Source organism: Pseudorca crassidens, chromosome 16 (genome assembly GCF_039906515.1).
Source record: "Pseudorca crassidens isolate mPseCra1 chromosome 16, mPseCra1.hap1, whole genome shotgun sequence".
In the NCBI taxonomy this organism is placed as follows: Eukaryota; Metazoa; Chordata; class Mammalia; order Artiodactyla; family Delphinidae; genus Pseudorca; species Pseudorca crassidens.
This window is the reverse complement of record NC_090311.1, coordinates 77,659,929-77,686,265: the sequence shown is the minus strand read 5'-3', so window position 1 is coordinate 77,686,265 and position 26,337 is coordinate 77,659,929. Positions and strand designations below refer to the sequence as shown.

The 26,337-nt window shown below is 52.5% G+C and overlaps 1 protein-coding gene across 3 annotated transcripts in view; it reads left to right on the top strand.

Annotated features, from left to right (window-relative positions):
• The window catches only part of MTR (5-methyltetrahydrofolate-homocysteine methyltransferase), a 286,789-nt gene that overhangs the window by 94,714 nt on the left and 165,738 nt on the right, over positions 1-26,337 (top strand). The window lies entirely within an intron of this gene.

Genomic DNA, 26,337 nt, shown 5'->3' with positions numbered 1-26,337 from the left:
AGGGGCAACAGAGAGCGCGGAGATTTAGTCAGAGCTGCTCTGAAGGGCAATAGAGAGCGCTGAGAGTTCGAGCTTTGTTAAAGGGGGAACACAGAGTGCTGTGAGTTAGAGCTGCACTGAAGGGGCAAATGAGAGCGCTTAGCGTTAGAGCTGCTGTGAAGGGGCAACAAAGAGCACTGGAAGTTAGAGCTGCTGAGAAGGGGCAACTGAGAGCACTTAGAGTTAAAGCCGCTGTGAAGGGGCAACAGAGAGCGTAAGAAGTCAGGGCTGCTGTGAAGCAGAAACAGAGATTGGTGAGAGTTAGAGCTGTTGTGAAGGGGAAACAGAGAGTGGTGAGAGTTACAGCTGTTGTGAAGGGGCAACACACAGCGCTGAGATTTAGAGCTGCTGTGAAGGGGCAACGGAGAGCGCTGAGTTATTGCTGTTGTGAAGGGGCAGTAAAGAGTGGTGAGCATTACAGCTCCGTTGAAGGGGGAACACAGAGCGTTGAGAGTCAGGGCTGCTGTGAAGCAGAAACAGAGAGTGATGAGAATTACAGCTGCTGTGAAGGGAAAACAGACAGTGGAGAGAGTTAGAGTTGTTGTGAAGGGGCAACACACAGCGCTGAGAGTTAGAGCTGCTGTGAAGGGGCAACAGAGCTCGCTGAGGTTCAGAGCTGCTGTGAAGGGGCAACTGAGAGCGCTTAGAATTAGAGCTGCTCTCAAGTAGCAAACAGAGCGGTGAGAGTTAGAGCTCCTGTGAAGGGGCAATAGAGAGCGCTGAGAGTTAAAGCTGCCTTGGGGAAACAGAGAGCGCTGAGATATAGTCAGAGCTGCTCTGAAGGGCAACAGAGAGCGGTGAGAGTTAGAGCTGCGTGAAAGTGGGAACAGAGAGTGCTGTGAGTTATAGAGCTGCATTGAAGGGGCAACTGAGAGCGCTTAGAGTTAGAGCTGCTGTGAAGGGGAAACAGAGAGAGCTCTGAGAGTTAGAGCTGCGTTGAAGGGGCAACACGGTGTGCTGCGAGATAGAGCTGGTGTGAAGGGGCAACAGAGAGCGCTGAGATTTAGTCAGAGCTACAATGAAGGGTCAACAGAGCGCTGAGAGTTATAGCTGCTATGAATGGGCAACAGTGAGCGCTGAGTTACAGCTGTGTTGATGGGCAACCCAGAGCGTTGAGAGTGAGGGCTGCTGTGAAGCGGAAACAGAGTGGTGAGAGAGCTGCTGTGAAAGGGAAACAGAGTGGTGAGAGTTCCAGCTGTTGTGAAGGGGCAACACACAGCGCTGAGATTTAGAGCTGCTGTGTAGGGGCTACACAGAGCGCTGAGAAAGCTTCTGTGAAGGGGAAACACAGAGCGCTGAGATTTAGTCAGAGCTGCACTGAAGGGGCAACCCAGAGTGCTGTGCGTTAGAGCTGCATTGAAGGGGCAAATGAGAGCTCTTAGAGTTAGAGCTGCTGTGAAAGGGCAACAGAGATCCGTGAGAGTTACAGCTGCGTTGAAGGGGCAACACAGAGCGCTGTGAGTTAGAGCTGCATTGAAGGGGCAACTGAGAGAGCTCAGCGTTAGAGCTGCTGTGAAGGGGCAACACAGAGCACTGGAAGTTAGAGCTGCTGAGAAGGGGCAACTGAGTGCACTTAGAGTTACAGCTACTGTGAAGTGGCAACACAGAGCGCTTGAGAGTCAGTCAGTGCTCCTGTGAAGGGGCTCATAGATCGCTGAGAATTAGAGCTGTGTTGAAGGGGCAACACACAGCGCTGAGAGATAGAGCTGGTGTGAAGGGGACACAGAGAGCGCTGAGATTTAGTCAGAGCTGCTATGAAGGGGCAACAGAGCGCTGAGAGTTATAGCTGCTATGAATGGGCAACAGAGAGCGCTGAGATTTAGTCAGAGCTCCTCTGAAGGGGCAACAGAGCGCTCTGAGAGTTAGAGCTGCTGTGAAGCTCGGTGAGGTTTAGAGCTGCTGTGAAGGGGCAACTGAGAGGGCTTAGAATTAGAGCTGCTCTCAAGTAGCAAACAGAGCGGTGAGAGAACTCCTGTGAAGGGGCAATAGAGAGCGCTGAGAGTTAAAGCTGCCTTGGGGAAACAGAGAGCACTGAGATTTAGTCAGAGCTGCTCTGAAGGGCAACAGAGAGCGGTGAGAGTTAGAGCTGCGTTAAAGTGGGAACAGAGAGTGCTGTGAGTTACAGAGCTGCATTGAAGGGGCAACTGAGAGCGCTTAGAGTTAGAGCTGCTGTGAAGGGGAAACAGAGAGAGCTCTGAGAGTTAGAGCTGCGTTGAAGGGGCAACACGGTGTGCTGCGAGATAGAGCTGGTGTGAAGGGGCAACAGAGAGCGCTGAGATTTAGTCAGAGCTGCAATGAAGGGTCAACAGAGCGCTGAGAGTTATAGCTGCTATGAATGGGCAACAGTGAGCGCTGAGTTACAGCTGTGTTGATGGGCAACCCAGAGCGTTGAGAGTGAGGGCTGCTGTGAAGCGGAAACAGAGTGGTGAGAGTTAGAGCTGCTGTGAAAGGGAAACAGAGTGGTGAGAGTTCCAGCTGTTGTGAAGGGGCAACACATAGCGCTGAGAGTTAGAGCTGCTGGGAAGGGGCAACACAGAGCGCTGAGATTTAGTCAGAGCTGCTCTGAAGAGGCAACAGCGAGCGCTGAGCGTTAGAGCTGCGTTGTAGGGGCAAGAGAGAGCGATGAGGTTTACAGCTGCTGTGAAGGGGCAACTGAGAGCGCTTACAATTAGAGCTGCTCTCAAGTAGCAAACAGAGCGGTTAGAGTTAGAGATCCTGTGAAGGGGCAATAGAGAGCGCTGAGATTTAGTCAGTGCTACTCTGAAGGGCAACAGAGCGCGCTGAGAGTTAGAGCTGCTGTGAAGGGGCAACAGAGAGCCTAGAGATTTAGTCAGAGCTCCTCTGAAGGGGCAACGGAGCGCTCTGAGAGTTAGAGCTGCTGTGAAGGGGCCACAGAAAGCGCTGAGATTTAGTCAGTGCTACTCTGAATGGCAACAGAGCGCACTGAGAGTTAGAGCTGCGTTGAAGGGGCAACAGAGCTCGCTGAGGTTTACAGCTGCTGTGAAGGGGCAACTGAGAGCGCTTAGAATTAGAGCTGCTCTCAAGTAGCAAACAGAGCGGTGAGAGTTAGAACTCCTGTGAAGGGGCAATAGAGAGCGCTGAGAGTTAAAGCTGCCTTGGGGAAACAGAGAGCACTGAGATTTAGTCAGAGCTGCTCTGAAGGGCAACAGAGTGCTCTGAGAGTTAGAGCTGCTCTGAAGGGGCAATAAAGAGTGCTGAGAATTAGAACTGCATTGAAGTGGCAACACAGGGCGCTGAGAGTTAGAGCTGCTGTGAAGGGGCAACCGGGAGCGCTGAGAGTTAGTCAGACTGATCTGAAGGGTCAACAGAAAGCACGGAGAGTTAGTCAGAGCTGCTCTGAAGGGCAACAGCGCGCTGTGAGTTAGAGCTGCTGTGAAGCTCGGTGAGGTTTAGAGCTGCTGTGAAGGGGCAACTGAGAGGGCTTAGAATTAGAGCTGCTCTGAAGAAGCAAACAGCGCTGAGAGATTGAGCTGCTGTGGAGGGGAAACAGAGCGCTGAGATTTAGTCAGAGCTGCTCTGAAGGGCAACAGAGCGCTAAGAGAGCTTCTGTGAAGGGGCAACACAGAGCGCTGAGATTTAGTGAGAGCTGCACTGAAGGGGCAACAGCGAGCGCTGAGAGTTAGAGCTGCGTTGAAGGGGCAACACAGAGCGTTGAGAGGGCTGCTGTGAAGCGGAAACAGAATGGTGAGAGTTAGAGCTGTTGTGAAGGGGCAACACACAGCGCTGAGAGTTAGAACTGCTGTGAAGGGGCAACAGAGCTCGCTGAGGTCAGAGCTGCTGTGAAGGGGCAACTGAGAGCGCTTAGAATTAGAGCTGCTGTGAAGGGGCAACGGAGAGCGCTGATTTATTGCTGTTGTGAAGGGGCAGTAAAGAGTGGTGAGCATTAGAGCTGCGTTTAAGGGGCAACACAGGGCGCTGAGAGTTAGAGCTGCTGTGAAGGGGCAACCGGGAGCGCTGAGAGTTAGTCAGACTGATCTGAAGGGTCAACAGAAAGCACGGAGAGTTAGTCAGAGCTGCTCTGAAGCGCAACAGAGCGCGCTGGGAGTTAGAGCTGCTGTGAAGCTCGGTGAGGTTTAGAGCTGCTGTGAAGGGGCAACTGAGAGGGCTTAGAATTAGAGCTGCTCTGAAGAAGCAAACAGCGCTGAGAGATTGAGCTGCTGTGGAGGGGAAACAGAGAGCGCTGAGATTTAGTCAGAGCTGCTCTGAAGGGCAACAGAGAGCGCTGAGAGAGCTTCTGTGAAGGGGCAACACAGAGCGCTGAGATTTAGTGAGAGCTGCACTGAAGGGGCAACAGCGAGCGCTGAGAGTTAGAGCTGCGTTGAAGGGGCAACACAGAGCGTTGAGAGTCAGGGCTGCTGTGAAGTGGAAACAGAATGGTGAGAGTTAGAGCTGTTGTGAAGGGGCAACACACAGCGCTGAGAGTTAGAGCTGCTGTGAAGGGGCAACAGAGCTCGCTGAGGTTCAGAGCTGCTGTGAAGGGGCAACTGAGAGCGCTTAGAATTAGAGCTGCTCCGAAGAAGCAAACAGCGCTGAGAGATAGAGGTGCTGTGGAGGGGAAACAGAGCGCGCTGAGATTCAGTCCGAGCTTCTCTGAAGGGGCAACAGAGCGCTCTGAGAGTTAGAGCTGCTGTGAAGGGGCAACTGAGAGCACTTAGAGTTAAAGCCGCTGTGAAGGGGCAACAGAGAGCGTAGAGAGTCAGGGCTGCTGTGAAGCGGAAACAGAGATTGGTGAGAGTTAGAGCTGCTGTGAAGGGGAAACAGAGAGTGGTGAGAGTTACAGCTGTTGTGAAGGGGCAACACACAGCGCTGAGATTTAGAGCTGCTGTGAAGGGGCAACACAGAGCGCTGAGATTTAGGCGGAGCTCCTCTGAAGGGGCAACAGAGCGCTCTGAGAGTTAGAGCTGCGTTGAAGGGGCAACACAGAGCGTTGAGAGTCAGGGCTGCTGTGAAGCGGAAACAGAATGGTGAGAGTTAGAGCTGTTGTGAAGGGGCAACACACAGCGCTGAGAGTTAGAGCTGCTGTGAAGGGGCAACAGAGCTCGCTGAGGTCAGAGCTGCTGTGAAGGGGCAACTGAGAGCGCTTAGAATTAGAGCTGCTGTGAAGAAGCAAACAGAGCGCTGAGAGATAGAGGTGCTGTGGAGGGGAAACAGAGAGCGCTGAGATTCAGTCAGGGCGGCTCTGAAGGGCAACAGACAGCGCTGATAGTTAGAGCTGCATTAAAGGGGCAACAAAGAGTGCTGTGAGTTAGAGCTGCTGTGAAGGGGCAACAGAGCCCGCTGAGGTTCAGAGCTGCTGTGAAGGGGCAACTGAGAGCGCTTAGAATTAGAGCTGCTCTCAAGTAGCAAACAGAGCGGTGAGAGTTAGAGTTCATGTGAAGGGGCAATAGAGAGCGCTGAGAGTTAAAGCTGCCTTGGGGAAACAGAGAGCACTGAGATTTAGTCAGAGCTGCTCTGAAGGGCAACAGAGAGCGGTGAGAGTTAGTGCTGCGTGAAAGTGGGAACAGAGAGTGCTGTGAGTTACAGAGCTGCATTGAAGGGGCAACTGAGAGCGCTTAGAGTTAGAGCTGCTGTGAAGGGGAAACAGAGAGAGCTCTGAGAGTTAGAGCTGCGTTGAAGGGGCAACACGGTGTGCTGCGAGATAGAGCTGGTGTGAAGGGGCAACAGAGAGCGCTGAGATTTAGTCAGAGCTACAATGAAGGGTCAACAGAGCGCTGAGAGTTATAGCTGCTATGAATGGGCAACAGTGAGCGCTGAGTTACAGCTGTGTTGATGGGCAATCCAGAGCGTTGAGAGTGAGGGCTGCTGTGAAGCAGAAACAGAGTGGTGAGAGTTAGAGCTGCTGTGAAAGGGAAACAGAGTGGTGAGAGTTCCAGCTGTTGTGAAGGGGCAACACACAGCGCTGAGAGTTAGAGCTGCTGTGTAGGGGCTACACAGAGCGCTGAGAAAGCTTCTGTGAAGGAGAATCACAGAGCGCTGAGATTTAGTCAGAGCTGCACTGAAGGGGCAACCCAGAGTGCTGTGCGTTAGGGCTGCATTGAAGGGGCAAATGAGAGCTCTTAGAGTTAGAGCTGCTGTTAAAGGGCAACAGAGATCCGTAAGAGTTACAGCTGCGTTGAAGATGCAACACAGAGCGCTGTGAGTTAGAGCTGCATTGAAGGGGCAACTGAGAGAGCTCAGCGTTAGAGCTGCTGTGAAGGGGCAACACAGAGCACTGGAAGTTAGAGCTGCTGAGAAGGGGCAACTGAGTGCACTTAGAGTTACAGCTACTGTGAAGTGGCAACACAGAGCGCTTGAGAGTCAGTCAGTGCTCCTGTGAAGGGGCTCATAGATCGCTGAGAATTAGAGCTGTGTTGAAGGGGCAACACACAGCGCTGAGAGATAGAGCTGGTGTGAAGGGGACACAGAGAGCGCTGAGATTTAGTCAGAGCTCCTCTGAAGGGGCAACAGAGCGCTCTGAGAGTTAGAGCTGCTGTGAAGCTCGGTGAGGTTTAGAGCTGCTGTGAAGGGGCAACTGAGAGGGCTTAGAATTAGAGCTGCTCTCAAGTAGCAAACAGAGCGGTGAGAGAACTCCTGTGAAGGGGCAATAGAGAGCGCTGAGAGTTAAAGCTGCCTTGGGGAAACAGAGAGCACTGAGATTTAGTCAGAGCTGCTCTGAAGGGCAACAGAGAGCGGTGAGAGTTAGAGCTGCGTTAAAGTGGGAACAGAGAGTGCTGTGAGTTACAGAGCTGCATTGAAGGGGCAACTGAGAGCGCTTAGAGTTAGAGCTGCTGTGAAGGGGAAACAGAGAGAGCTCTGAGAGTTAGAGCTGCGTTGAAGGGGCAACACGGTGTGCTGCGAGATAGAGCTGGTGTGAAGGGGCAACAGAGAGCGCTGAGATTTAGTCAGAGCTACAATGAAGGGTCAACAGAGCGCTGAGAGTTATAGCTGCTATGAATGGGCAACAGTGAGCACTGAGTTACAGCTGTGTTGATGGGCAACCCAGAGCGTTGAGAGTGAGGGCTGCTGTGAAGCAGAAACAGAGTGGTGAGAGTTAGAGCTGCTGTGAAAGGGAAACAGTGGTGAGAGTTCCAGCTGTTGTGAAGGGGCAACACATAGCGCTGAGAGTTAGAGCTGCTGGGAAGGGGCAACACAGAGCGCTGAGATTTAGTCAGAGCTGCTCTGAAGAGGCAACAGCGAGCGCTGAGCGTTAGAGCTGCGTTGTAGGGGCAAGAGAGAGCGATGAGGTTTACAGCTGCTGTGAAGGGGCAACTGAGAGCGCTTACAATTAGAGCTGCTCTCAAGTAGCAAACAGAGCGGTTAGAGTTAGAGATCCTGTGAAGGGGCAATAGAGAGCGCTGAGATTTAGTCAGTGCTACTCTGAAGGGCAACAGAGCGCGCTGAGAGTTAGAGCTGCTGTGAAGGGGCAACAGAGAGCCTAGAGATTTAGTCAGAGCTCCTCTGAAGGGGCAACAGAGCGCTCTGAGAGTTAGAGCTGCTGTGAAGGGGCCACAGAAAGCGCTGAGATTTAGTCAGTGCTACTCTGAATGGCAACAGAGCGCACTGAGAGTTAGAGCTGCGTTGAAGGGGCAACAGAGCTCGCTGAGGTTTACAGCTGCTGTGAAGGGGCAACTGAGAGCGCTTAGAATTAGAGCTGCTCTCAAGTAGCAAACAGAGCGGTGAGAGTTAGAACTCCTGTGAAGGGGCAATAGAGAGCGCTGAGAGTTAAAGCTGCCTTGGGGAAACAGAGAGCACTGAGATTTAGTCAGAGCTGCTCTGAAGGGCAACAGAGTGCTCTGAGAGTTAGAGCTGCTCTGAAGGGGCAATAAAGAGTGCTGAGAATTAGAACTGCATTGAAGTGGCAACACAGGGCGCTGAGAGTTAGAGCTGCTGTGAAGGGGCAACCGGGAGCGCTGAGAGTTAGTCAGACTGATCTGAAGGGTCAACAGAAAGCACGGAGAGTTAGTCAGAGCTGCTCTGAAGGGCAACAGAGCGCGCTGTGAGTTAGAGCTGCTGTGAAGCTCGGTGAGGTTTAGAGCTGCTGTGAAGGGGCAACTGAGAGGGCTTAGAATTAGAGCTGCTCTGAAGAAGCAAACAGCGCTGAGAGATTGAGCTGCTGTGGAGGGGAAACAGAGCGCTGAGATTTAGTCAGAGCTGCTCTGAAGGGCAACAGAGCGCTAAGAGAGCTTCTGTGAAGGGGCAACACAGAGCGCTGAGATTTAGTGAGAGCTGCACTGAAGGGGCAACAGCGAGTGCTGAGAGTTAGAGCTGCGTTGAAGGGGCAACACAGAGCGTTGAGAGTCAGGGCTGCTGTGAAGCGGAAACAGAATGGTGAGAGTTAGAGCTGTTGTGAAGGGGCAACACACAGCGCTGAGAGTTAGAGCTGCTGTGAAGGGGCAACAGAGCTCGCTGAGGTCAGAGCTGCTGTGAAGGGGCAACTGAGAGCGCTTAGAATTAGAGCTGCTGTGAAGAAGCAAACAGAGCGCTGAGAGATAGAGGTGCTGTGGAGGGGAAACAGAGAGCGCTGAGATTCAGTCAGGGCGGCTCTGAAGGGCAACAGAGAGCGCTGATAGTTAGAGCTGCATTAAAGGGGCAACAAAGAGTGCTGTGAGTTAGAGCTGCTGTGAAGGGGCAACAGAGCCCGCTGAGGTTCAGAGCTGCTGTGAAGGGGCAACTGAGAGCGCTTAGAATTAGAGCTGCTCTCAAGTAGCAAACAGAGCGGTGAGAGTTAGAGTTCATGTGAAGGGGCAATAGAGAGCGCTGAGAGTTAAAGCTGCCTTGGGGAAACAGAGAGCACTGAGATTTAGTCAGAGCTGCTCTGAAGGGCAACAGAGAGCGCTGAGAGTTAGAGCTGCTGTGAAGGGGCAACAGAGCTCGCTGAGGTCAGAGCTGCTGTGAAGGGGCAACTGAGAGCGCTTAGAATTAGAGCTGCTGTGAAGAAGCAAACAGAGCGCTGAGAGATAGAGGTGCTGTGGAGGGGAAACAGAGAGCGCTGAGATTCAGTCAGGGCGGCTCTGAAGGGCAACAGAGAGCGCTGATAGTTAGAGCTGCATTAAAGGGGCAACAAAGAGTGCTGTGAGTTAGAGCTGCTGTGAAGGGGCAACAGAGCCCGCTGAGGTTCAGAGCTGCTGTGAAGGGGCAACTGAGAGCGCTTAGAATTAGAGCTGCTCTCAAGTAGCAAACAGAGCGGTGAGAGTTAGAGTTCATGTGAAGGGGCAATAGAGAGCGCTGAGATTTAAAGCTGCCTTGGGGAAACAGAGAGCACTGAGATTTAGTCAGAGCTGCTCTGAAGGGCAACAGAGAGCGGTGAGAGTTAGTGCTGCGTGAAAGTGGGAACAGAGAGTGCTGTGAGTTATAGAGCTGCATTGAAGGGGCAACTGAGAGCGCTTAGAGTTAGAGCTGCTGTGAAGGGGAAACAGAGAGAGCTCTGAGAGTGAAAGCTGCGTTGAAGGGGCAACACGGTGTGCTGCGAGATAGAGCTGGTGTGAAGGGGCAACAGAGAGCGCTGAGATTTAGTCAGAGCTACAATGAAGGGTCAACAGAGCGCTGAGAGTTATAGCTGCTCTGAATGGGCAACAGTGAGCGCTGAGTTACAGCTGTGTTGATGGGCAACCCAGAGCGTTGAGAGTGAGGGCTGCTGTGAAGCGGAAACAGAGTGGTGAGAGTTAGAGCTGCTGTGAAAGGGAAACAGAGTGGTGAGAGTTCCAGCTGTTGTGAAGGGGCAACACACAGCGCTGAGATTTAGAGCTGCTGTGTAGGGGCTACACAGAGCGCTGAGAAAGCTTCTGTGAAGGAGAATCACAGAGCGCTGAGATTTAGTCAGAGCTGCACTGAAGGGGCAACCCAGAGTGCTGTGCGTTAGGGCTGCATTGAAGGGGCAAATGAGAGCTCTTAGAGTTAGAGCTGCTGTGAAAGGGCAACAGAGATCCGTAAGAGTTACAGCTGCGTTGAAGATGCAACACAGAGCGCTGTGAGTTAGAGCTGCATTGAAGGGGCAACTGAGAGAGCTCAGCGTTAGAGCTGCTGTGAAGGGGCAACACAGAGCACTGGAAGTTAGAGCTGCTGAGAAGGGGCAACTGAGTGCACTTAGAGTTACAGCTACTGTGAAGTGGCAACACAGAGCGCTTGAGAGTCAGTCAGTGCTCCTGTGAAGGGGCTCATAGATCGCTGAGAATTAGAGCTGTGTTGAAGGGGCAACACACAGCGCTGAGAGATAGAGCTGGTGTGAAGGGGACACAGAGAGCGCTGAGATTTAGTCAGAGCTGCTATGAAGGGGCAACAGAGCGCTGAGAGTTATAGCTGCTATGAATGGGCAACAGAGAGCGCTGAGATTTAGTCAGAGCTCCTCTGAAGGGGCAACAGAGCGCTCTGAGAGTTAGAGCTGCTGTGAAGCTCGGTGAGGTTTAGAGCTGCTGTGAAGGGGCAACTGAGAGGGCTTAGAATTAGAGCTGCTCTCAAGTAGCAAACAGAGCGGTGAGAGAACTCCTGTGAAGGGGCAATAGAGAGCGCTGAGAGTTAAAGCTGCCTTGGGGAAACAGAGAGCACTGAGATTTAGTCAGAGCTGCTCTGAAGGGCAACAGAGAGCGGTGAGAGTTAGAGCTGCATTAAAGTGGGAACAGAGAGTGCTGTGAGTTATAGAGCTGCATTGAAGGGGCAACTGAGAGCGCTTAGAGTTAGAGCTGCTGTGAAGGGGAAACAGAGAGAGCTCTGAGAGTTAGAGCTGCGTTGAAGGGGCAACACGGTGTGCTGCGAGATAGAGCTGGTGTGAAGGGGCAACAGAGAGCGCTGAGATTTAGTCAGAGCTACAATGAAGGGTCAACAGAGCGCTGAGAGTTATAGCTGCTATGAATGGGCAACAGTGAGCGCTGAGTTACAGCTGTGTTGATGGGCAACCCAGAGCGTTGAGAGTGAGGGCTGCTGTGAAGCAGAAACAGAGTGGTGAGAGTTAGAGCTGCTGTGAAAGGGAAACAGAGTGGTGAGAGTTCCAGCTGTTGTGAAGGGGCAACACAGAGCGCTGAGAGTTAGAGCTGCTGGGAAGGGGCAACACAGAGCGCTGAGATTTAGTCAGAGCTGCTCTGAAGAGGCAACAGCGAGCGCTGAGCGTTAGAGCTGCGTTGTAGGGGCAAGAGAGAGTGATGAGGTTTACAGCTGCTGTGAAGGGGCAACTGAGAGCGCTTAGAATTAGAGCTGCTCTCAAGTAGCAAACAGAGCGGTTAGAGTTAGAGATCCTGTGAAGGGGCAATAGAGAGCGCTGAGATTTAGTCAGTGCTACTCTGAAGGGCAACAGAGCGCGCTGAGAGTTAGAGCTGCTGTGAAGGGGCAACAGAGAGCCTAGAGATTTAGTCAGAGCTCCTCTGAAGGGGCAACAGAGCGCTCTGAGAGTTAGAGCTGCTGTGAAGGGGCCACAGAAAGCGCTGAGATTTAGTCAGTGCTACTCTGAATGGCAACAGAGCGCACTGAGAGTTAGAGCTGCGTTGAAGGGGCAACAGAGCTCGCTGAGGTTTACAGCTGCTGTGAAGGGGCAACTGAGAGCGCTTAGAATTAGAGCTGCTCTCAAGTAGCAAACAGAGCGGTGAGAGTTAGAACTCCTGTGAAGGGGCAATAGAGAGCGCTGACAGTTAAAGCTGCCTTGGGGAAACAGAGAGCACTGAGATTTAGTCAGAGCTGCTCTGAAGGGCAACAGAGTGCTCTGAGAGTTAGAGCTGCTCTGAAGGGGCAATAAAGAGTGCTGAGAATTAGAACTGCATTGAAGTGGCAACACAGGGCGCTGAGAGTTAGAGCTGCTGTGAAGGGGCAACCGGGAGCGCTGAGAGTTAGTCAGACTGATCTGAAGGGTCAACAGAAAGCACGGAGAGTTAGTCAGAGCTGCTCTGAAGGGCAACAGAGCACGCTGTGAGTTAGAGCTGCTGTGAAGCTCGGTGAGGTTTAGAGCTGCTGTGAAGGGGCAACTGAGAGGGCTTAGAATTAGAGCTGCTCTGAAGAAGCAAACAGCGCTGAGAGATTGAGCTGCTGTGGAGGGGAAACAGAGCGCTGAGATTTAGTCAGAGCTGCTCTGAAGGGCAACAGAGCGCTAAGAGAGCTTCTGTGAAGGGGCAACACAGAGCGCTGAGATTTAGTGAGAGCTGCACTGAAGGGGCAACAGCGAGTGCTGAGAGTTAGAGCTGCGTTGAAGGGGCAACACAGAGCGTTGAGAGTCAGGGCTGCTGTGAAGCGGAAACAGAATGGTGAGAGTTAGAGCTGTTGTGAAGGGGCAACACACAGCGCTGAGAGTTAGAGCTGCTGTGAAGGGGCAACAGAGCTCGCTGAGGTCAGAGCTGCTGTGAAGGGGCAACTGAGAGCGCTTAGAATTAGAGCTGCTGTGAAGAAGCAAACAGAGCGCTGAGAGATAGAGGTGCTGTGGAGGGGAAACAGAGAGCGCTGAGATTCAGTCAGGGCGGCTCTGAAGGGCAACAGAGAGCGCTGATAGTTAGAGCTGCATTAAAGGGGCAACAAAGAGTGCTGTGAGTTAGAGCTGCTGTGAAGGGGCAACAGAGCCCGCTGAGGTTCAGAGCTGCTGTGAAGGGGCAACTGAGAGCGCTTAGAATTAGAGCTGCTCTCAAGTAGCAAACAGAGCGGTGAGAGTTAGAGTTCATGTGAAGGGGCAATAGAGAGCGCTGAGAGTTAAAGCTGCCTTGGGGAAACAGAGAGCACTGAGATTTAGTCAGAGCTGCTCTGAAGGGCAACAGAGAGCGCTGAGAGTTAGAGCTGCTGTGAAGGGGCAACAGAGCTCGCTGAGGTCAGAGCTGCTGTGAAGGGGCAACTGAGAGCGCTTAGAATTAGAGCTGCTGTGAAGAAGCAAACAGAGCGCTGAGAGATAGAGGTGCTGTGGAGGGGAAACAGAGAGCGCTGAGATTCAGTCAGGGCGGCTCTGAAGGGCAACAGAGAGCGCTGATAGTTAGAGCTGCATTAAAGGGGCAACAAAGAGTGCTGTGAGTTAGAGCTGCTGTGAAGGGGCAACAGAGCCCGCTGAGGTTCAGAGCTGCTGTGAAGGGGCAACTGAGAGCGCTTAGAATTAGAGCTGCTCTCAAGTAGCAAACAGAGCGGTGAGAGTTAGAGTTCATGTGAAGGGGCAATAGAGAGCGCTGAGATTTAAAGCTGCCTTGGGGAAACAGAGAGCACTGAGATTTAGTCAGAGCTGCTCTGAAGGGCAACAGAGAGCGGTGAGAGTTAGTGCTGCGTGAAAGTGGGAACAGAGAGTGCTGTGAGTTATAGAGCTGCATTGAAGGGGCAACTGAGAGCGCTTAGAGTTAGAGCTGCTGTGAAGGGGAAACAGAGAGAGCTCTGAGAGTGAAAGCTGCGTTGAAGGGGCAACACGGTGTGCTGCGAGATAGAGCTGGTGTGAAGGGGCAACAGAGAGCGCTGAGATTTAGTCAGAGCTACAATGAAGGGTCAACAGAGCGCTGAGAGTTATAGCTGCTCTGAATGGGCAACAGTGAGCGCTGAGTTACAGCTGTGTTGATGGGCAACCCAGAGCGTTGAGAGTGAGGGCTGCTGTGAAGCGGAAACAGAGTGGTGAGAGTTAGAGCTGCTGTGAAAGGGAAACAGAGTGGTGAGAGTTCCAGCTGTTGTGAAGGGGCAACACACAGCGCTGAGATTTAGAGCTGCTGTGTAGGGGCTACACAGAGCGCTGAGAAAGCTTCTGTGAAGGAGAATCACAGAGCGCTGAGATTTAGTCAGAGCTGCACTGAAGGGGCAACCCAGAGTGCTGTGCGTTAGGGCTGCATTGAAGGGGCAAATGAGAGCTCTTAGAGTTAGAGCTGCTGTGAAAGGGCAACAGAGATCCGTAAGAGTTACAGCTGCGTTGAAGATGCAACACAGAGCGCTGTGAGTTAGAGCTGCATTGAAGGGGCAACTGAGAGAGCTCAGCGTTAGAGCTGCTGTGAAGGGGCAACACAGAGCACTGGAAGTTAGAGCTGCTGAGAAGGGGCAACTGAGTGCACTTAGAGTTACAGCTACTGTGAAGTGGCAACACAGAGCGCTTGAGAGTCAGTCAGTGCTCCTGTGAAGGGGCTCATAGATCGCTGAGAATTAGAGCTGTGTTGAAGGGGCAACACACAGCGCTGAGAGATAGAGCTGGTGTGAAGGGGACACAGAGAGCGCTGAGATTTAGTCAGAGCTGCTATGAAGGGGCAACAGAGCGCTGAGAGTTATAGCTGCTATGAATGGGCAACAGAGAGCGCTGAGATTTAGTCAGAGCTCCTCTGAAGGGGCAACAGAGCGCTCTGAGAGTTAGAGCTGCTGTGAAGCTCGGTGAGGTTTAGAGCTGCTGTGAAGGGGCAACTGAGAGGGCTTAGAATTAGAGCTGCTCTCAAGTAGCAAACAGAGCGGTGAGAGAACTCCTGTGAAGGGGCAATAGAGAGCGCTGAGAGTTAAAGCTGCCTTGGGGAAACAGAGAGCACTGAGATTTAGTCAGAGCTGCTCTGAAGGGCAACAGAGAGCGGTGAGAGTTAGAGCTGCATTAAAGTGGGAACAGAGAGTGCTGTGAGTTATAGAGCTGCATTGAAGGGGCAACTGAGAGCGCTTAGAGTTAGAGCTGCTGTGAAGGGGAAACAGAGAGAGCGGTGAGAGTTAGAGCTGCATTAAAGTGGGAACAGAGAGTGCTGTGAGTTATAGAGCTGCATTGAAGGGGCAACTGAGAGCGCTTAGAGTTAGAGCTGCTGTGAAGGGGAAACAGAGAGAGCTCTGAGAGTTAGAGCTGCGTTGAAGGGGCAACACGGTGTGCTGCGAGATAGAGCTGGTGTGAAGGGGCAACAGAGAGCGCTGAGATTTAGTCAGAGCTACAATGAAGGGTCAACAGAGCGCTGAGAGTTATAGCTGCTATGAATGGGCAACAGTGAGCGCTGAGTTACAGCTGTGTTGATGGGCAACCCAGAGCGTTGAGAGTGAGGGCTGCTGTGAAGCAGAAACAGAGTGGTGAGAGTTAGAGCTGCTGTGAAAGGGAAACAGAGTGGTGAGAGTTCCAGCTGTTGTGAAGGGGCAACACAGAGCGCTGAGAGTTAGAGCTGCTGGGAAGGGGCAACACAGAGCGCTGAGATTTAGTCAGAGCTGCTCTGAAGAGGCAACAGCGAGCGCTGAGCGTTAGAGCTGCGTTGTAGGGGCAAGAGAGAGTGATGAGGTTTACAGCTGCTGTGAAGGGGCAACTGAGAGCGCTTAGAATTAGAGCTGCTCTCAAGTAGCAAACAGAGCGGTTAGAGTTAGAGATCCTGTGAAGGGGCAATAGAGAGCGCTGAGATTTAGTCAGTGCTACTCTGAAGGGCAACAGAGCGCGCTGAGAGTTAGAGCTGCTGTGAAGGGGCAACAGAGAGCCTAGAGATTTAGTCAGAGCTCCTCTGAAGGGGCAACAGAGCGCTCTGAGAGTTAGAGCTGCTGTGAAGGGGCCACAGAAAGCGCTGAGATTTAGTCAGTGCTACTCTGAATGGCAACAGAGCGCACTGAGAGTTAGAGCTGCGTTGAAGGGGCAACAGAGCTCGCTGAGGTTTACAGCTGCTGTGAAGGGGCAACTGAGAGCGCTTAGAATTAGAGCTGCTCTCAAGTAGCAAACAGAGCGGTGAGAGTTAGAACTCCTGTGAAGGGGCAATAGAGAGCGCTGACAGTTAAAGCTGCCTTGGGGAAACAGAGAGCACTGAGATTTAGTCAGAGCTGCTCTGAAGGGCAACAGAGTGCTCTGAGAGTTAGAGCTGCTCTGAAGGGGCAATAAAGAGTGCTGAGAATTAGAACTGCATTGAAGTGGCAACACAGGGCGCTGAGAGTTAGAGCTGCTGTGAAGGGGCAACCGGGAGCGCTGAGAGTTAGTCAGACTGATCTGAAGGGTCAACAGAAAGCACGGAGAGTTAGTCAGAGCTGCTCTGAAGGGCAACAGAGCACGCTGTGAGTTAGAGCTGCTGTGAAGCTCGGTGAGGTTTAGAGCTGCTGTGAAGGGGCAACTGAGAGGGCTTAGAATTAGAGCTGCTCTGAAGAAGCAAACAGCGCTGAGAGATTGAGCTGTTGTGGAGGGGAAACAGAGAGCGCTGAGATTTAGTCAGAGCTGCTCTGAAGGGCAACAGAGCGCTAAGAGAGCTTCTGTGAAGGGGCAACACAGAGCGCTGAGATTTAGTGAGAGCTGCACTGAAGGGGCAACAGCGAGTGCTGAGAGTTAGAGCTGCGTTGAAGGGGCAACACAGAGCGTTGAGAGTCAGGGCTGCTGTGAAGCGGAAACAGAATGGTGAGAGTTAGAGCTGTTGTGAAGGGGCAACACACAGCGCTGAGAGTTAGAGCTGCTGTGAAGGGGCAACAGAGCTCGCTGAGGTCAGAGCTGCTGTGAAGGGGCAACTGAGAGCGCTTAGAATTAGAGCTGCTGTGAAGAAGCAAACAGAGCGCTGAGAGATAGAGGTGCTGTGGAGGGGAAACAGAGAGCGCTGAGATTCAGTCAGGGCGGCTCTGAAGGGCAACAGAGAGCGCTGATAGTTAGAGCTGCATTAAAGGGGCAACAAAGAGTGCTGTGAGTTAGAGCTGCTGTGAAGGGGCAACAGAGCCCGCTGAGGTTCAGAGCTGCTGTGAAGGGGCAACTGAGAGCGCTTAGAATTAGAGCTGCTCTCAAGTAGCAAACAGAGCGGTGAGAGTTAGAGTTCATGTGAAGGGGCAATAGAGAGCGCTGAGAGTTAAAGCTGCCTTGGGGAAACAGAGAGCACTGAGATTTAGTCAGAGCTGCTCTGAAGGGCAACAGAGAGCGCTGAGAGTTAGAGCTGCTGTGAAGGGGCAACAGAGCTCGCTGAGGTCAGAGCTGCGGTGAAGGGGCAACTGAGAGCGCTTAGAATTAGAGCTGCTGTGAAGAAGCAAACAGAGCGCTGAGAGATAGAGGTGCTGTGGAGGGGAAACAGAGAGCGCTGAGATTCAGTCAGGGCGGCTCTGAAGGGCAACAGAGAGCGCTGATAGTTAGAGCTGCATTAAAGGGGCAACAAAGAGTGCTGTGAGTTAGAGCTGCTGTGAAGGGGCAACAGAGCCCGCTGAGGTTCAGAGCTGCTGTGAAGGGGCAACTGAGAGCGCTTAGAATTAGAGCTGCTCTCAAGTAGCAAACAGAGCGGTGAGAGTTAGAGTTCATGTGAAGGGGCAATAGAGAGCGCTGAGATTTAAAGCTGCCTTGGGGAAACAGAGAGCACTGAGATTTAGTCAGAGCTGCTCTGAAGGGCAACAGAGAGCGGTGAGAGTTAGTGCTGCGTGAAAGTGGGAACAGAGAGTGCTGTGAGTTATAGAGCTGCATTGAAGGGGCAACTGAGAGCGCTTAGAGTTAGAGCTGCTGTGAAGGGGAAACAGAGAGAGCTCTGAGAGTGAAAGCTGCGTTGAAGGGGCAACACGGTGTGCTGCGAGATAGAGCTGGTGTGAAGGGGCAACAGAGAGCGCTGAGATTTAGTCAGAGCTACAATGAAGGGTCAACAGAGCGCTGAGAGTTATAGCTGCTCTGAATGGGCAACAGTGAGCGCTGAGTTACAGCTGTGTTGATGGGCAACCCAGAGCGTTGAGAGTGAGGGCTGCTGTGAAGCGGAAACAGAGTGGTGAGAGTTAGAGCTGCTGTGAAAGGGAAACAGAGTGGTGAGAGTTCCAGCTGTTGTGAAGGGGCAACACACAGCGCTGAGATTTAGAGCTGCTGTGTAGGGGCTACACAGAGCGCTGAGAAAGCTTCTGTGAAGGGGAAACACAGAGCGCTGAGATTTAGTCAGAGCTGCACTGAAGGGGCAACCCAGAGTGCTGTGCGTTAGGGCTGCATTGAAGGGGCAAATGAGAGCTCTTAGAGTTAGAGCTGCTGTGAAAGGGCAACAGAGATCCGTAAGAGTTACAGCTGCGTTGAAGATGCAACACAGAGCGCTGTGAGTTAGAGCTGCATTGAAGGGGCAACTGAGAGAGCTCAGCGTTAGAGCTGCTGTGAAGGGGCAACACAGAGCACTGGAAGTTAGAGCTGCTGAGAAGGGGCAACTGAGTGCACTTAGAGTTACAGCTACTGTGAAGTGGCAACACAGAGCGCTTGAGAGTCAGTCAGTGCTCCTGTGAAGGGGCTCATAGATCGCTGAGAATTAGAGCTGTGTTGAAGGGGCAACACACAGCGCTGAGAGATAGAGCTGGTGTGAAGGGGACACAGAGAGCGCTGAGATTTAGTCAGAGCTGCTATGAAGGGGCAACAGAGCGCTGAGAGTTATAGCTGCTATGAATGGGCAACAGAGAGCGCTGAGATTTAGTCAGAGCTCCTCTGAAGGGGCAACAGAGCGCTCTGAGAGTTAGAGCTGCTGTGAAGCTCGGTGAGGTTTAGAGCTGCTGTGAAGGGGCAACTGAGAGGGCTTAGAATTAGAGCTGCTCTCAAGTAGCAAACAGAGCGGTGAGAGAACTCCTGTGAAGGGGCAATAGAGAGCGCTGAGAGTTAAAGCTGCCTTGGGGAAACAGAGAGCACTGAGATTTAGTCAGAGCTGCTCTGAAGGGCAACAGAGAGCGGTGAGAGTTAGAGCTGCATTAAAGTGGGAACAGAGAGTGCTGTGAGTTATAGAGCTGCATTGAAGGGGCAACTGAGAGCGCTTAGAGTTAGAGCTGCTGTGAAGGGGAAACAGAGAGAGCTCTGAGAGTTAGAGCTGCGTTGAAGGGGCAACACGGTGTGCTGCGAGATAGAGCTGGTGTGAAGGGGCAACAGAGAGCGCTGAGATTTAGTCAGAGCTACAATGAAGGGTCAACAGAGCGCTGAGAGTTATAGCTGCTATGAATGGGCAACAGTGAGCGCTGAGTTACAGCTGTGTTGATGGGCAACCCAGAGCGTTGAGAGTGAGGGCTGCTGTGAAGCAGAAACAGAGTGGTGAGAGTTAGAGCTGCTGTGAAAGGGAAACAGAGTGGTGAGAGTTCCAGCTGTTGTGAAGGGGCAACACAGAGCGCTGAGAGTTAGAGCTGCTGGGAAGGGGCAACACAGAGCGCTGAGATTTAGTCAGAGCTGCTCTGAAGAGGCAACAGCGAGCGCTGAGCGTTAGAGCTGCGTTGTAGGGGCAAGAGAGAGCGATGAGGTTTACAGCTGCTGTGAAGGGGCAACTGAGAGCGCTTAGAATTAGAGCTGCTCTCAAGTAGCAGACAGAGCGGTTAGAGTTAGAGATCCTGTGAAGGGGCAATAGAGAGCGCTGAGATTTAGTCAGTGCTACTCTGAAGGGCAACAGAGCGCGCTGAGAGTTAGAGCTGCTGTGAAGGGGCAACAGAGAGCCTAGAGATTTAGTCAGAGCTCCTCTGAAGGGGCAACAGAGCGCTCTGAGAGTTAGAGCTGCTGTGAAGGGGCCACAGAAAGCGCTGAGATTTAGTCAGTGCTACTCTGAATGGCAACAGAGCGCACTGAGAGTTAGAGCTGCGTTGAAGGGGCAACAGAGCTCGCTGAGGTTTACAGCTGCTGTGAAGGGGCAACTGAGAGCGCTTAGAATTAGAGCTGCTCTCAAGTAGCAAACAGAGCGGTGAGAGTTAGAACTCCTGTGAAGGGGCAATAGAGAGCGCTGAGAGTTAAAGCTGCCTTGGGGAAACAGAGAGCACTGAGATTTAGTCAGAGCTGCTCTGAAGGGCAACAGAGTGCTCTGAGAGTTAGAGCTGCTCTGAAGGGGCAATAAAGAGTGCTGAGAATTAGAACTGCATTGAAGTGGCAACACAGGGCGCTGAGAGTTAGAGCTGCTGTGAAGGGGCAACCGGGAGCGCTGAGAGTTAGTCAGACTGATCTGAAGGGTCAACAGAAAGCACGGAGAGTTAGTCAGAGCTGCTCTGAAGGGCAACAGAGCACGCTGTGAGTTAGAGCTGCTGTGAAGCTCGGTGAGGTTTAGAGCTGCTGTGAAGGGGCAACTGAGAGGGCTTAGAATTAGAGCTGCTCTGAAGAAGCAAACAGCGCTGAGAGATTGAGCTGCTGTGGAGGGGAAACAGAGAGCGCTGAGATTTAGTCAGAGCTGCTCTGAAGGGCAACAGAGCGCTAAGAGAGCTTCTGTGAAGGGGCAACACAGAGCGCTGAGATTTAGTGAGAGCTGCACTGAAGGGGCAACAGCGAGTGCTGAGAGTTAGAGCTGCGTTGAAGGGGCAACACAGAGCGTTGAGAGTCAGGGCTGCTGTGAAGCGGAAACAGAATGGTGAGAGTTAGAGCTGTTGTGAAGGGGCAACACACAGCGCTGAGAGTTAGAGCTGCTGTGAAGGGGCAACAGACCTCGCTGAGGTCAGAGCTGCTGTGAAGGGGCAACTGAGAGCGCTTAGAATTAGAGCTGCTGTGAAGAAGCAAACAGAGCGCTGAGAGATAGAGGTGCTGTGGAGGGGAAACAGAGAGCGCTGAGATTCAGTCAGGGCGGCTCTGAAGGGCAACAGAGAGCGCTGATAGTTAGAGCTGCATTAAAGGGGCAACAAAGAGTGCTGTGAGTTAGAGCTGCTGTGAAGGGGCAACAGAGCCCGCTGAGGTTCAGAGCTGCTGTGAAGGGGCAACTGAGAGCGCTTAGAATTAGAGCTGCTCTCAAGTAGCAAACAGAGCGGTGAGAGTTAGAGTTCATGTGAAGGGGCAATAGAGAGCGCTGAGAGTTAAAGCTGCCTTGGGGAAACAGAGAGCACTGAGATTTAGTCAGAGCTGCTCTGAAGGGCAACAGAGAGCGGTGAGAGTTAGTGCTGCGTGAAAGTGGGAACAGAGAGTGCTGTGAGTTATAGAGCTGCATTGAAGGGGCAACTGAGAGCGCTTAGAGTTAGAGCTGCTGTGAAGGGGAAACAGAGAGAGCTCTGAGAGTGAAAGCTGCGTTGAAGGGGCAACACGGTGTGCTGCGAGATAGAGCTGGTGTGAAGGGGCAACAGAGAGCGCTGAGATTTAGTCAGAGCTACAATGAAGGGTCAACAGAGCGCTGAGAGTTATAGCTGCTATGAATGGGCAACAGTGAGCGCTGAGTTACAGCTGTGTTGATGGGCAATCCAGAGCGTTGAGAGTGAGGGCTGCTGTGAAGCAGAAACAGAGTGGTGAGAGTTAGAGCTGCTGTGAAAGGGAAACAGAGTGGTGAGAGTTCCAGCTGTTGTGAAGGGGCAACACACAGCGCTGAGAGTTAGAGCTGCTGTGTAGGGGCTACACAGAGCGCTGAGAAAGCTTCTGTGAAGGAGAATCACAGAGCGCTGAGATTTAGTCAGAGCTGCACTGAAGGGGCAACCCAGAGTGCTGTGCGTTAGGGCTGCATTGAAGGGGCAAATGAGAGCTCTTAGAGTTAGAGCTGCTGTTAAAGGGCAACAGAGATCCGTAAGAGTTACAGCTGCGTTGAAGATGCAACACAGAGCGCTGTGAGTTAGAGCTGCATTGAAGGGGCAACTGAGAGAGCTCAGCGTTAGAGCTGCTGTGAAGGGGCAACACAGAGCACTGGAAGTTAGAGCTGCTGAGAAGGGGCAACTGAGTGCACTTAGAGTTACAGCTACTGTGAAGTGGCAACACAGAGCGCTTGAGAGTCAGTCAGTGCTCCTGTGAAGGGGCTCATAGATCGCTGAGAATTAGAGCTGTGTTGAAGGGGCAACACACAGCGCTGAGAGATAGAGCTGGTGTGAAGGGGACACAGAGAGCGCTGAGATTTAGTCAGAGCTGCTATGAAGGGGCAACAGAGCGCTGAGAGTTATAGCTGCTATGAATGGGCAACAGAGAGCGCTGAGATTTAGTCAGAGCTCCTCTGAAGGGGCAACAGAGCGCTCTGAGAGTTAGAGCTGCTGTGAAGCTCGGTGAGGTTTAGAGCTGCTGTGAAGGGGCAACTGAGAGGGCTTAGAATTAGAGCTGCTCTCAAGTAGCAAACAGAGCGGTGAGAGAACTCCTGTGAAGGGGCAATAGAGAGCGCTGAGAGTTAAAGCTGCCTTGGGGAAACAGAGAGCACTGAGATTTAGTCAGAGCTGCTCTGAAGGGCAACAGAGAGCGCTGAGAGTTAGAGCTGCGTTAAAGTGGGAACAGAGAGTGCTGTGAGTTACAGAGCTGCATTGAAGGGGCAACTGAGAGCGCTTAGAGTTAGAGCTGCTGTGAAGGGGAAACAGAGAGAGCTCTGAGAGTTAGAGCTGCGTTGAAGGGGCAACACGGTGTGCTGCGAGATAGAGCTGGTGTGAAGGGGCAACAGAGAGCGCTGAGATTTAGTCAGAGCTACAATGAAGGGTCAACAGAGCGCTGAGAGTTATAGCTGCTATGAATGGGCAACAGTGAGCGCTGAGTTACAGCTGTGTTGATGGGCAACCCAGAGCGTTGAGAGTGAGGGCTGCTGTGAAGCAGAAACAGAGTGGTGAGAGTTAGAGCTGCTGTGAAAGGGAAACAGAGTGGTGAGAGTTCCAGCTGTTGTGAAGGGGCAACACATAGCGCTGAGAGTTAGAGCTGCTGGGAAGGGGCAACACAGAGCGCTGAGATTTAGTCAGAGCTGCTCTGAAGAGGCAACAGCGAGCGCTGAGCGTTAGAGCTGCGTTGTAGGGGCAAGAGAGAGCGATGAGGTTTACAGCTGCTGTGAAGGGGCAACTGAGAGCGCTTAGAATTAGAGCTGCTCTCAAGTAGCAAACAGAGCGGTTAGAGTTAGAGATCCTGTGAAGGGGCAATAGAGAGCGCTGAGATTTAGTCAGTGCTACTCTGAAGGGCAACAGAGCGCTAAGAGAGCTTCTGTGAAGGGGCAACTGAGAGGGCTTAGAATTAGAGCTGCTCTGAAGAAGCAAACAGCGCTGAGAGATTGAGCTGCTGTGGAGGGGAAACAGAGCGCTGAGATTTAGTCAGAGCTGCTCTGAAGGGCAACAGAGCGCTAAGAGAGCTTCTGTGAAGGGGCAACACAGAGCGCTGAGATTTAGTGAGAGCTGCACTGAAGGGGCAACAGCGAGCGCTGAGAGTTAGAGCTGCGTTGAAGGGGCAACACAGAGCGTTGACAGTCAGGGCTGCTGTGAAGCGGAAACAGAATGGTGAGAGTTAGAGCTGTTGTGAAGGGGCAACACACAGCGCTGAGAGTTAGAGCTGCTGTGAAGGGGCCACAGAAAGCGCTGAGATTTAGTCAGTGCTACTCTGAATGGCAACAGAGCGCACTGAGAGTTAGAGCTGCGTTGAAGGGGCAACAGAGCTCGCTGAGGTTTACAGCTGCTGTGAAGGGGCAACTGAGAGCGCTTAGAATTAGAGCTGCTCTCAAGTAGCAAACAGAGCGGTGAGAGTTAGAACTCCTGTGAAGGGGCAATAGAGAGCGCTGACAGTTAAAGCTGCCTTGGGGAAACAGAGAGCACTGAGATTTAGTCAGAGCTGCTCTGAAGGGCAACAGAGTGCTCTGAGAGTTAGAGCTGCTCTGAAGGGGCAATAAAGAGTGCTGAGAATTAGAACTGCATTGAAGTGGCAACACAGGGCGCTGAGAGTTAGAGCTGCTGTGAAGGGGCAACCGGGAGCGCTGAGAGTTAGTCAGACTGATCTGAAGGGTCAACAGAAAGCACGGAGAGTTAGTCAGAGCTGCTCTGAAGGGCAACAGAGCACGCTGTGAGTTAGAGCTGCTGTGAAGCTCGGTGAGGTTTAGAGCTGCTGTGAAGGGGCAACTGAGAGGGCTTAGAATTAGAGCTGCTCTGAAGAAGCAAACAGCGCTGAGAGATTGAGCTGCTGTGGAGGGGAAACAGAGAGCGCTGAGATTTAGTCAGAGCTGCTCTGAAGGGCAACAGAGCGCTAAGAGAGCTTCTGTGAAGGGGCAACACAGAGCGCTGAGATTTAGTGAGAGCTGCACTGAAGGGGCAACAGCGAGTGCTGAGAGTTAGAGCTGCGTTGAAGGGGCAACACAGAGCGTTGAGAGTCAGGGCTGCTGTGAAGCGGAAACAGAATGGTGAGAGTTAGAGCTGTTGTGAAGGGGCAACAAAGAGTGCTGTGAGTTAGAGCTGCTGTGAAGGGGCAACAGAGCCCGCTGAGGTTCAGAGCTGCTGTGAAGGGGCAACTGAGAGCGCTTAGAATTAGAGCTGCTCTGAAGAAGCAAACAGCGCTGAGAGATTGAGCTGCTGTGGAGGGGAAACAGAGCGCTGAGATTTAGTCAGAGCTGCTCCGAAGGGCAACAGAGCGCTAAGAGAGCTTCTGTGAAGGGGCAACACAGAGCCCTGAGATTTAGTGAGAGCTGCACTGAAGGGGCAACAGCGAGCGCTGAGAGTTAGAGCTGCGTTGAAGGGGCAACACAGAGCGTTGAGAGTCAGGGCTGCTGTGAAGCGGAAACAGAATGGTGAGAGTTAGAGCTGTTGTGAAGGGGCAACACACAGCGCTGAGAGTTAGAGCTGTTGTGAAGGGGCAACAGAGCTCGCTGAGGTCAGAGCTGCTGTGAAGGGGCAACTGAGAGCGCTTAGAATTAGAGCTGCTGTGAAGAAGCAAACAGAGCGCTGAGAGATAGAGGTGCTGTGGAGGGGAAACAGAGAGCGCTGAGATTCAGTCAGGGCGGCTCTGAAGGGCAACAGAGAGCGCTGATAGTTAGAGCTGCATTAAAGGGGCAACAAAGAGTGCTGTGAGTTAGAGCTGCTGTGAAGGGGCAACAGAGCCCGCTGAGGTTCAGAGCTGCTGTGAAGGGGCAACTGAGAGCGCTTAGAATTAGAGCTGCTCTCAAGTAGCAAACAGAGCGGTGAGAGTTAGAGTTCATGTGAAGGGGCAATAGAGAGCGCTGAGAGTTAAAGCTGCCTTGGGGAAACAGAGAGCACTGAGATTTAGTCAGAGCTGCTCTGAAGGGCAACAGAGAGCGGTGAGAGTTAGTGCTGCGTGAAAGTGGGAACAGAGAGTGCTGTGAGTTATAGAGCTGCATTGAAGGGGCAACTGAGAGCGCTTAGAGTTAGAGCTGCTGTGAAGGGGAAACAGAGAGAGCTCTGAGAGTGAGAGCTGCGTTGAAGGGGCAACACGGTGTGCTGCGAGATAGAGCTGGTGTGAAGGGGCAACAGAGAGCGCTGAGATTTAGTCAGAGCTACAATGAAGGGTCAACAGAGCGCTGAGAGTTATAGCTGCTATGAATGGGCAACAGTGAGCGCTGAGTTACAGCTGTGTTGATGGGCAATCCAGAGCGTTGAGAGTGAGGGCTGCTGTGAAGCAGAAACAGAGTGGTGAGAGTTAGAGCTGCTGTGAAAGGGAAACAGAGTGGTGAGAGTTCCAGCTGTTGTGAAGGGGCAACACACAGCGCTGAGAGTTAGAGCTGCTGTGTAGGGGCTACACAGAGCGCTGAGAAAGCTTCTGTGAAGGAGAATCACAGAGCGCTGAGATTTAGTCAGAGCTGCACTGAAGGGGCAACCCAGAGTGCTGTGCGTTAGGGCTGCATTGAAGGGGCAAATGAGAGCTCTTAGAGTTAGAGCTGCTGTTAAAGGGCAACAGAGATCCGTAAGAGTTACAGCTGCGTTGAAGATGCAACACAGAGCGCTGTGAGTTAGAGCTGCATTGAAGGGGCAACTGAGAGAGCTCAGCGTTAGAGCTGCTGTGAAGGGGCAACACAGAGCACTGGAAGTTAGAGCTGCTGAGAAGGGGCAACTGAGTGCACTTAGAGTTACAGCTACTGTGAAGTGGCAACACAGAGCGCTTGAGAGTCAGTCAGTGCTCCTGTGAAGGGGCTCATAGATCGCTGAGAATTAGAGCTGTGTTGAAGGGGCAACACACAGCGCTGAGAGATAGAGCTGGTGTGAAGGGGACACAGAGAGCGCTGAGATTTAGTCAGAGCTGCTATGAAGGGGCAACAGAGCGCTGAGAGTTATAGCTGCTATGAATGGGCAACAGAGAGCGCTGAGATTTAGTCAGAGCTCCTCTGAAGGGGCAACAGAGCGCTCTGAGAGTTAGAGCTGCTGTGAAGCTCGGTGAGGTTTAGAGCTGCTGTGAAGGGGCAACTGAGAGGGCTTAGAATTAGAGCTGCTCTCAAGTAGCAAACAGAGCGGTGAGAGAACTCCTGTGAAGGGGCAATAGAGAGCGCTGAGAGTTAAAGCTGCCTTGGGGAAACAGAGAGCACTGAGATTTAGTCAGAGCTGCTCTGAAGGGCAACAGAGAGCGGTGAGAGTTAGAGCTGCGTTAAAGTGGGAACAGAGAGTGCTGTGAGTTACAGAGCTGCATTGAAGGGGCAACTGAGAGCGCTTAGAGTTAGAGCTGCTGTGAAGGGGAAACAGAGAGAGCTCTGAGAGTTAGAGCTGCGTTGAAGGGGCAACACGGTGTGCTGCGAGATAGAGCTGGTGTGAAGGGGCAACAGAGAGCGCTGAGATTTAGTCAGAGCTACAATGAAGGGTCAACAGAGCGCTGAGAGTTATAGCTGCTATGAATGGGCAACAGTGAGCGCTGAGTTACAGCTGTGTTGATGGGCAACCCAG